Source organism: Zingiber officinale, chromosome 5A (genome assembly GCF_018446385.1).
Source record: "Zingiber officinale cultivar Zhangliang chromosome 5A, Zo_v1.1, whole genome shotgun sequence".
Taxonomy (NCBI): Eukaryota; Viridiplantae; Streptophyta; class Magnoliopsida; order Zingiberales; family Zingiberaceae; genus Zingiber; species Zingiber officinale.
The window spans coordinates 11165323-11176253 of NC_055994.1; positions in this window are offsets into that span (position 1 = coordinate 11165323).

Below are 10931 nucleotides of genomic sequence, written 5' to 3' on the forward strand. Positions count from 1 at the left end.
AGAAAAGATCCATATATATAAGATATTTTTTTAATATCCTAATTTTTTTCCTTTTAATCTATAGAAATAAAATTTAATAATTGAAACATAAAAATTATATTAGAAAGCGAATAATTTCTTTCTAAAAAAAATTAATATGAATAAAGAAATACATTGACATAAAAAAATAATGATCAAACAATAAACTAGCAATTAATTCATTAAAAAGTGGTCTTCTTCACAACTATATATGCTACTTTGCACTGGATCAAATAAGAATTATACTGACATCAAAACAACAATAACCCAAGAAATAAAATAGCAACAGTTGTACGGTCCGGCCTGTGATATAGTATAGGAGATTTTTCTCTTTAATAAAAAACGCGCTTAAGAATGTTGTCTAATTAAAAAGCAGGCTTAAAAATGTTGTCTATCTAGATGAGTTTGAGTTTTTATAAATACTTTCTAATTTATCTTAATAGTCATTAGAAAGAAATTTTTTATTAATCATCATCAGAATTAATCAATTCAAGATATCTATATTAAAAAATAATAACAACTGAGAATACCCTCCACTTACAATTACTTTATCTTTCAATTGATGAAAATAAAAATTAGTTAAGTCATCAAATTTTTTTAATCGGTAGAATTTTGTATAAAAGATGTTTTATTTTATTAAAATTATTAGGATTTTATAGGAAATTTATTTTCTACCAACTAATTCTAAGATAACTAGTTTGACTCTATCAAATTTCTAATGATCATAAGAATAAATCAAGAATTTGTAAGGTCCTCGATCCTCTGAATTTATTCCTCAGTATTTGACATAGTCGATTTTAGTCGACTGTTGGGACTTCTGGGAGATTGCTGTCGAGAGGAAGCAAACTGATTTGTTATCATCGAGGTTAGTGTTCGACACTATCTCCGTAAAATGATATTGCTCCGTTACGGTGCTCACGGATAGCAGCTGATCCTGTCCGAGTGCTGAGTCGACGGACGCTGGGAATGTGGCGCTCTCCTCTATCTCCGACCAGCTGAACGGATCTCCGGCGAACCTGCAAGGAAGTCGAGCCAGGAAGGGGTTCCCGGCGACGACCCTCCGACGCTCAAGTCAGGCAAGAGGAAAACGATGAAGTGGCTCCAAAGATGAGAGATCGCGTACCTCCGGTGAAGTTTGTGGGCTCTTATATAGAGCTCTAGGGAAGCTTGTGCACACCTGTCGAGGCGTACACGTGTCCTTTACCATATCTCAGTATGGGCTTACCAGAGGAGCATGCCTGACAACATACTGCTACAGTCCGAGCACCTCTCTGATGGGACAGCAGAACCTTCCGTCGTAGGATTCTGCGTATGACCTGGTCGTCGAACATGCCTGTTGTCAGAAGATGATGTTCCCCAATGTCCCCTTGTCCTTGTCTCTTTTTTCCCCGAGCCGAGCATCCAGCCGCTCGGCAGGCACATCACTTCCGACCGGGCGTAGGTATCGGTCCGACCGGGAATCTTCCCGGTTGCGTGCTCGGCTAAGACTATTCCTTCACAGCATTGCTGCTTTACGCCTCGGCCGAGCGGGCTACCCACTCGGCTCGGCGACCCTGTTCACCATGAGCGTCGGAAACTCGACTCCCCGTCGGGTTGTCTTTGATTCCGCCCAGACCCGTTCGGCCGGTTGGCCCGACCCTTCTCCGATCGGCTGGACCTCATGCTGACCCTTTTGACTTCTGACCTCTACGTGTCATTGGCTCCCCACAAAGGGGGTCCCCCGTCCTTACTGCCGGATCACTTGCCTCCCCTTCAAGTCTAGTCAAAGGAGGTGACTAGTCCGACTGACTGGACCTCCAGTCACGCCGAGCGACGTCTCTGTGAAACTATCCTCCGCTCGACCCCCATGGGGGTAGCTATGACCTTAGTCAACGCCAACATTCCTCGGATCTCTTCGAAATTTGTGCCAATCTTCGACATTAAGGCCGGGCATGCGTTCTGTGACTCGTGAAGGTGCTCATTAAATGCACTCCAGTGGCCGAATGCCACATGGCGCTGCTGCCGTCATCGTACGGCGGCGGCGTCGCGGGCGGCGAGACCGAGGCGGTTTGAAACGGACGACCCGATAGAGTCCTTGGTTTTTGCGACCTGCATCCGACGGCTGAGGCCGTTCGGGCCTAACCCTATAAAGCTTCCGCCTTCTTCCTCTGCCGCATTCCTGCTTTCGCGTGCCCAGAAGTTTTCCTTGCCGTTCCTGCTCCGCTGATCCTGCTGCTACTTCTTCCGGCGACCTTTCGCATTCTTCCTTCGATCTTCGTCTGCTTTCGTAAGGTCCTTCTGCCATCTTCTTTTCATTTCTTGTTTTTCCTCGTGCTTTTTTCTTCTCTTCGCGTTCTCGTCTTCTGGTTACGATTTGGTCCCCTCTCTTAAGCTTTTTGCCCTTTCGTACATCTCTTGTTCCTTTTCCCGCTCGGCTTATGGCCAACTCTTCTCAACCTCAAGACCAAGCCCTCGGCCCGTGGTATACCACCATGGAGTCGCGCTTCGATCGGCGCGACGCCGATATTCTGATAGACAATTTTGACATCCCCTCTGACTTTGAACTTATCTTACCCTCCCCCTCAGCTCGGCCACACAAACCGCCACGCGGAGCTATCTGTTTTTTCCGCGACCAGTTCATAGCCGGTCTGCGCTTTCCTCTTCATCCCTTTATCGTAGAAGTCTGTAATTTTTTCGGCATTCCGCTCGGAAGCTTAGTCCCTAACACCTTCTGCCTTCTATGTGGCGTTGTTGTCTTGTTCATAATCCACAACATTCCCCTCCGACCGGAGGTCTTCTACTATTTTTATTATCCTAAACAGTCCGAGCTGGGTACTTACATGTTCCAGGCTCGGCCCGGTTTAGTCTTCTTTAATAAACTGCCCTCTTCCAATAAATATTGGAAAGAGTACTACTTTTATCTTCGTCTTCCCGAACGGGCCCTTTTCCGAACCCAGTGGCAGGTCGGACCACCAACCTCCCCTGAGCTAAAGAGGTTCAAGATCCGACCGAACTATCTTCACGCTGCCAACATGCTAGCCGGTCTGAAGTTCGACATCAACAAATTCTTACCCGAAGGGGTGATGTACATATTTGGTCTGAGTCCGATCCGGACTCCCCTCCCGAGCAGCTTTGGTAAGAATTTTACTTGTGCATTCGCCTTGATTGCTAATTGATTTTCTCCTTTTTCCTTTGCAGCGGACATTGTCATGGAGTCCGTGATGGCCGGGATTTTGAAGAGGAAAGCGGCGGCGCTCGAGGCCGCAATGGCCAAGGAGATGGAGCAAATGGCATTGCTCCGGTCGGCTCACACGAAGGGGAGAGCGAGACCCACGAGGAGTCGGCCGCTCAAGCCTCTCCCCAGGATGTGGCAAGAAGCGTTATCCCCAGCAGGGGACCAACAGTCCAGGAGGAAGGCTCCGCTCAGGAGGAAGAGCGCCCTCTCCGACAAAAGAGGCGTCGAACGGAGACGCCACTTCGATCGGCCACTTCCGCGGTCCAGCCATCCGAACGGACCACCGCCGATTCTCGCGGCAAAGCCCCAGGGGTGGAGGCGATCTCGTCCGATCGGACCCCATCCCAACTGGACGTGTCCGCGGACCCCCTCAAGGCCATACCTGTCAGCGCCCTTCCGCCCTCTCACCGCCGAGTCCAACGCTCGACCATTTTGTCCCAGTTTTCTGCACCGGTCTCCGATCCTTCCCCAGCTTCCGCTCAGACGACTCCTGGTCGGCGCCGTACCATCAGGGTCTCCCTGCGTCTCCCCACCGAAGAGTTGATGCCCGAGTCCGATTGGCCAACCGCGCCTAAGCACATGATCACCATGAAGGGGCCCCTAGCCGGGATGTGGGCCGACGCTCGGGCACGTGTCGCGATGATTCCACTCGGCAATCTGGCCAATAGCCATATGCAGCAGGCCACTGGGGTAACTATGTTTTCTTTGGAGTCTTCTACGCGCTTTCTCCGATCGGCTATTAATGATTTTATTTATGTCAGAGATGGGTAGAGGAGATCGCTGTCTCCAATCGTCTGGCCATGGTGGACGAAGAGTTAAAGAGGCTAAGGAGTTCGGGCGGCGCGTCCTCCCAGGGTCCTTCATACGCCGAGCTGCAGAAAGAGCTCAAGAAGACCCAAGATCTATTGGCGGCTGAGCAAAAGAAGACGGCCGACCAGGCCCATACTCTGGCCGAACTCGAGCGACAGGTCAAATCACTGGACCAAAAAATAAGCTTGACAACCGATCGGAAGAAAACGACTATCGCCGATCTGGAGAAGAAAAATGTCGAGGCCCGGGGCCTGGAGCAACGAGTCAAAGAGCTGATGGATCAGCTGGATGGCGAGAAGGCGAGCCGCTCGGGTGAAGCCATCAAACATAAGGACGAGCTGAAGAAATTACAGGAGGCTCTTGAAGCTTCCCAAGCTGCCTTCATGGAGTACCAGGAGGTTGATCCCGGCCGAGTCGCAGCCCTGAGGCTGAAGCACATCCGCTCGACCGAATTTTCAGAAAAAGTGTGCGAGCGGATGTATACTGCCTTTGAGCTTGCTATCACCGCCATGACGGAATATCTGAAGTCCAAGGGTCAGCTCCCTGACTCCGCTAGCATCCCGGCCCAAGACTATGCGGCGCTCCTTAGCACCATCCCTAAGGACCTTTATGATTTTCTGGAATAGAAGTCTTTATGTTATTCAGCCATTCGGCCAAAAACTTCTCTTTTTGTAATTCGGCTGCTCGACCTTGATTCCTCTAATTTCAATGAAAAATTTATCTGTGTTGTGCAACTTCATTTTTACTTTGCATGCTTGTGGGTGATTGGTCGGGGCCTATGACACACAACTCGACCAACTAGGCCTCCCGAGCGGGCGTAGGTGGCATATGACTCGTCACTACTTTCCCTTGCCGCTCCTCTTCAAGCGTCTTCCGTTCCGGCCGGGAGGTTTATAGTCGCCGGTCCGACTCTCGATATTTAACGTCGGAGCTCGACGGTCTTCCGGCCGGAGGGTTTATAGTCACCGGTCCGACACTTGATATTTAACGTCAGAGCTCGACGGTCTTCCGGCCGGAGGGTTTATAGTCGCCGGTCCGACTCTCGATATTTAACGTCAGAGCTCGACGGTCTTCCGACCGGAGGGTTTATAGTCGCCGGTCCGACTCTCGATATTTAACATCGGAGCTCGACGGCCTTCCGGCCGGGGGGTTTATAGTCGCCGGTCCGACTCTCGATATTTAACGTCGGAGCTCGACGGCCTACCGGCCGGGGGGTTTATAGTTGCCGGTCCGACTCTCGATATTTAACATCGGAGCTCGACGGTCTTCCGGCCGGAGGGTTTATAGTCGCCGGTCCGACTCTCGATATTTAATGTCGGAGCTCGACGGCCTTCCGGCCGGGGGGTTTATAATCGCCGGTCCAACTCTCGATATTTAACATCGGAGCTCGACGGTCTTCCGGCCAGGGGGTTTATAGTCGCCGGCCCGACTCTCGATATTTAAAGTCGGAGCTCGACGGTCTTCCGGCCGGAGGGTTTATAGTCGTCGGTCTGACTCTCGATATTTAACATCGGAGCTCGACGACCTTCTAGGCTAATTTCAACACGGATGATATACACCCTGCCGAGTGGCACGGGGTCTTTGTGTAGTCGGTCGTTCGGCGAATAATACCAAATGCGTTTTATCACTTTGCTTCCTACATTAAAAGGACATAGGCGACCAAGACATACATACAATGAATTACATCGGCGCACCTCTCACCCAGCTCGGTACGGCTGGAGATGATTTGCTCTCCATGGTCGATCCAGCTGTCGCCCGTCTTCATCCTCCAAATAATAGGCATCCGAGCGGAGCTTTTCTATGACTTTGAAGGGGCCCGCCCAAGGAGCCTCCAGCTTGCCAACGTCCCCGACCGGCTTTACTTTCTTCCACACTAGGTCGCCGACCGGGAATGCTCTAGGGATCATGCGCCGGTTGTAGTTCTGCTTCATTCTCTATCGGTACGCCATCAGCCGGACAGACACCTTGGCTCGCTCTTCGTCGATCAAGTCCAACTCCATCTTCCTCCGCTCGGCATTGTCATCATCATAGTTCTGGATCCGGACGGACTCTACGTCGACTTCAACTGGGATAACTGCTTCGCCCCCGTACACTAAATGAAATGGCGTGACTCCCGTTCCCTCCTTTGGGGTCGTGCGGATAGCCCATAGGGCACCCGACAGCTCGTCAACCCAGCTTCCTCCTATGTGGTTAAGTCAAGCCCGAAGAATTCTGAGGATTTCTCGGTTGGTTACTTCAGCTTGGCCGTTTCTCTGGGGATACGCCACGGAAGTAAAGTGTTGTTCGATGCCATAACTTTTGCACCATTCTTCGAGCTGCTTCTTGATGAACTGTCGCCCGTTATCAGATATGAGCCGGCGAGGAATGCCGAACCGACAGATTATATGCTGCCAAATAAACCTTTTGACCATCTGCTTGGTGATCTTGGCCAGTGGCTCGGCCTCCACCCATTTGGAAAAGTAGTCGACCGCCACTAGTAGAAACTTCCGCTGACCGGTCGCCATAGGGAACAGACCTACGATATCCATTCCCCACTGATCGAACGGACAAGACACTGTAGATGCTTTCATCTCCTCCGCCGGTCGGTGGGAGACGTTGTGGTACTTCTGGCAGGAGAGGCACGTCGCGACGGTCCGAGCGGCGTCTGCTTGCAGGGTTGGCCAGAAGTACCCGGCTAGCAGGATCTTCCTAGCCAGCGATCGCCCACCCGGATGTCCTCCGCACGATCCTTGGTGCACTTCCTGGAGGATGTACTCCGCGTCCTCCGAGCTCACACATTTCAAAAGTGGGCGGGAGAAAGCCTTCTTGTAGAGTTGGTCTCCAACGAGTGTGAACCGGCCGGCTCTCCTCCTCAATAGCTCGACTTCCTCCCGATCGGACGGTGTCGTACCTGAGCGCAGAAACTCCATGATGGTTGTCCTCCAATCGCTGGGGAATGCGAGGCCCTCCATCCTGTCAATGTGCGCCACCAAGGATACTTGCTTAATTGGCTACCGGATGACGACCGGTGATATTGAACTTACGAGCTTGGCTAACTCATCTGCCGCCTGGTTCTCTGCTCGGGGTATCTTCTGGATAATGACTTCTCTGAAGTGGGTCTTGAGCTTTTCGAAGGCCTCAGCGTAGAGCTTGAGCCGAGCGTTGTTAATCTCAAAAGTGCCCGAGAGCTGCTGGGCGGCCAGCTGGGAGTCCCACATGCCGGGCTGCCTGCAAGCCGGCTATGAGGGCCTCATACTCCGCTTCATTATTTGTGGCTCTGTAGTCCAGCCGGACGGATAGGTGCATCCGTTCTTCTTGGGGAGAGAGTAATAGCGCACCAATCCCGCTCCCGAGCCGAGTGGACGATCCGTCCACAAATATTTTCCACATAGCTTCGGGCTCGGGATTTTGCACTTCGGTAACAAAATCTGCTAAGGACTGCGCCTTTATCGCCGAACGGGGTTGATACTGAATGTCAAATTCACTTAACTCCGTTGTCCATTTGATGAGTCGTTCGGACGCTTCTGGGTTCAGCAGCACTCTTCCCAATGGGCTATTTGTCCGGACGATGATTGTATGTGCTAGGAAATAAGGATGAAGTCTCCGAGAGGCGAGAACCAAAGCAAAAGCCAGCTTCTCAAGCCAGTGTACCGAGATTCAGCATCTTTTAGAATATGGCTCAAGAAGTACACGAGTTGTTCTTCACCGCTCGTCCTCACTAATGCCGAGCCTACTGCCCGCTCGGTTGATGATAAATAAATATAGAGCGGCTCACCTACAGCTGGCTTGGCTAGCACGGACAAGGAGTTCAGGTATGTCTTCAGCTCCTCAAACGCCCGATCACATTGCTCGTCCCAATGAAACTTAGTAGCTTTGCGTAGGATCTTGAAAAAAGGGAGACTCCGGTCGGCAGTCTTAGAGATGAATCTTGACAATGCAGTTATCCGCCCGGTCAGGCGCTGTACTTCCCTCAGATTTCTTGGGGGCGGCATATCTTGCAACGCTTTTACCTTGCTGGGATTTGCCTCTATGCCCCGCTCGGTCACTATATAGCCCAAGAAACGCCCGCCTTTTGCTCCGAACAAACATTTCTGAAGGTTCAGCTTGACTCCATACTTCCTCAGCGTTTGGAAGGTCTCCTCCATGTCCGTAAAAAGATCAGCCGCTCGGACAGACTTGATGAGAATATCATCTACGTACACTTCTAAATTGCGTCCGATCTGCTCCTTGAATACCTTGTTCATCAAGCGCTGGTAGGTTGCTCCCATGTTCTTCAGTCCGAACAGCATTACATTGTAACAGTAAGTGTCGTTGGCTGTGACGAAGCTGATCTTCTCTTGATCTTCTCGGGCGAGCGACACCTGATGGTAGCCTTTATAGGCGTCTAGCATGCATATCAGCTCGCACCCAGCTGTGGAGTACACCAGTTGATCAATCTGGGGCAGAGGGTAGAAATCCTTTGGGCATGCTTTGTTGAGATCCCGAAAATCGATGCAAACCCTCCACTTGTTACCCGGCTTGGAGACTAGCACTACATTTGTAAGCTAGCTCGGGAACTGGACCTCCCTTATATGGCCGGCCTCCAGGAGCTTCTCGACCTCCGCTCGGATGATGGCGTTTTGTTCGGCGCTAAAGTCCCTCTTCCTTTGCTTCACCGGCCGAGTGTCCGGTCGGACGTGAAGCTCATGCTGTGCTATACTTGGCGAAATTCCCGACAGCTCATGCGTCGACCAAACGAAGACGTCGCAGTTTCTCTGGAGACATTTGATCACCTCCTTTTTCTGACTTGCCTCCAGATCGGCCGCAATGAATGTGGTGGCCTCCGATCGGGTCGGGTGGATTTGCACCTCCTCTTTTTCTTCATAAACCAAAGAGGGTGGCTTTTCGGTTATGGCGTTCACCTCGATTCGTGGCATCTTCCGCACGAAATTAGCTTCGGCTCGGACCATTTCGACGTAGCATCGCCGAGCCGCCAGCTGGTCTCCTCGCACTTCTCCAACTTTATCTTCAACCGGGAACTTAATTTTCTGGTAGAAGGTGGAGGCGGTCGCTCGGAACTCACTCAGCGCTGGTCGCCCCAGGATAACATTGTATGCTGAGGGAGAGTCGACCACGACGAAGTTGGCAGTCCGCGTCCTTCTGAGCGGCTCTTCTCCCAACAAAATAGATAGTCGGACCTATCCGACCGATAGAACTTCATTGCCCGTAAACCCGTAGAGGGGGGTTGTCATGGGCAGCAACTCAGCTCGATCAATTTGCAGTTGGTCGAAAGCCTTTTTAAATGTAATGTTGACTGAGCTGCCTGTATCGATGAAAATACGGTGAATAGTATAGTTAGCTATTACCGCTTTGATGATGAGGGCGTCATCATGTGGCACTTCTACTCCCTCAAGGTCCCTAGGCCCGAAGCTGATTTCGGGCCCGCTCGCCCGTTCTTGACTGCAGCCGTCCGCATGGATCTTGAGTTGCCTGACACTCGCCTTCCTCGCTCTGTTGGAGTCACCTCTGGTCGGTCCGCTAGCGATGATATTGATTTCGCCCCAGGACGTGTTGCTTCTATTTTCTTCCTCCCGTGCGGACGGCCTAGGCCGCTCCTGAGATACCCGGGGATTGTCCCCGTGCCCCTGAGGATGATACCGCTCGGGAGACTTTCTGGATATCCGCTGACCGGCTTCATGGTGTCGCTGTCGCCTGTCGGATGATTGCGATCGACGACGGCCACTCCGGGAAGCGGGGTGGGCGATCAGGGGAAGGCTTCGGCAATCTCGTGTGTTATGCGTGTCGGTCCGGTGGAATGAGCAAAACATGGGGGTCCATACCTTCTTCTTTGGTTTGGGTCGCTCAGCGGTTACCTCTTGGATGGCGTGGAACCTTGTGTGGTGAGGACAGATTGCTTCGGTTCGTGGTCCTCTGGGCGGCGGGTGGCCAGTGAGCGACTTCCGCTCAGCAGGGGCTAGCCGCTTAGTTGGAGCTTCTTTTCTTCAGGCCGCCTGTGCTTCCTCCACATTAATGTACTCATTGGCCCGGTGTAACATATGATCATAGCCTTGGGGCGGCTTTCGAATAAGTGAACGGAAGAAGTCACCGTCTACGAGGCCTTGCGTGAACGCATTCATCATTGTTTCTGAGGTGGCCGTTGGAATATCCATGGCCACCCGGTTGAATCGTTGGATGTAAGCTCGGAGCGACTCCCTGGGCTCTTGCTTGATGGCAAATAGACTGACACTGGTCTTCTGGTAACGCCGACTGCTCGCAAAATGATGGAGAAAAGCGATGCGGAACTCTTTAAAGCTGGTGATGGATTCGTCCGGCAGCCTCCGGAACCATCGTTGCGCCGATCCTGAGAGGGTGGTAAGGAACACCCGACATTTAAATCCATCTGTGTATTGATGTAGTGTAGCTGTGTTGTCGAACTTACCCAGATGATCGTCCGGGTCGGTGGTTCCATTGTATTCCCCGATCGCCGGTGGCACATAATGCTTTGGTAGAGGATCTCGCAGGATGACCTCTGAAAACTGGCGATTGATGCGCTCAGGTGAGGCGTCCGTTCGGGGCGCCTTGCATTTTCTATGGTCTCGCTTGGGTGCTTCGTCAGATGAAGATCCTCGATAAGGGTTAGCTGGCATTAATTCCGGGGGTGTACGGAAAAGGGCTCGGTGAAAAGGGATCGGGGCAAGTGGTGCTTCCCCTTGAATACCGACCAGATCTTTATCTCGGCCCCATGTTGAGATATTCTCCGGTCGGAACTCTGCTGCCGCTCGGCCTCCTGACGCTGACGTCGCTTCGTTGCTCCAGTCGCTCGGCTTGCACCTTCTGTTTCTGTTGCTCCACGAGCTTAGCTGCTCTTGCCTCGATTAGAGCGTCGAGCTCCTCCTCGGAGAGCATCACGGTATGAGGTCGTCCAGCTTCT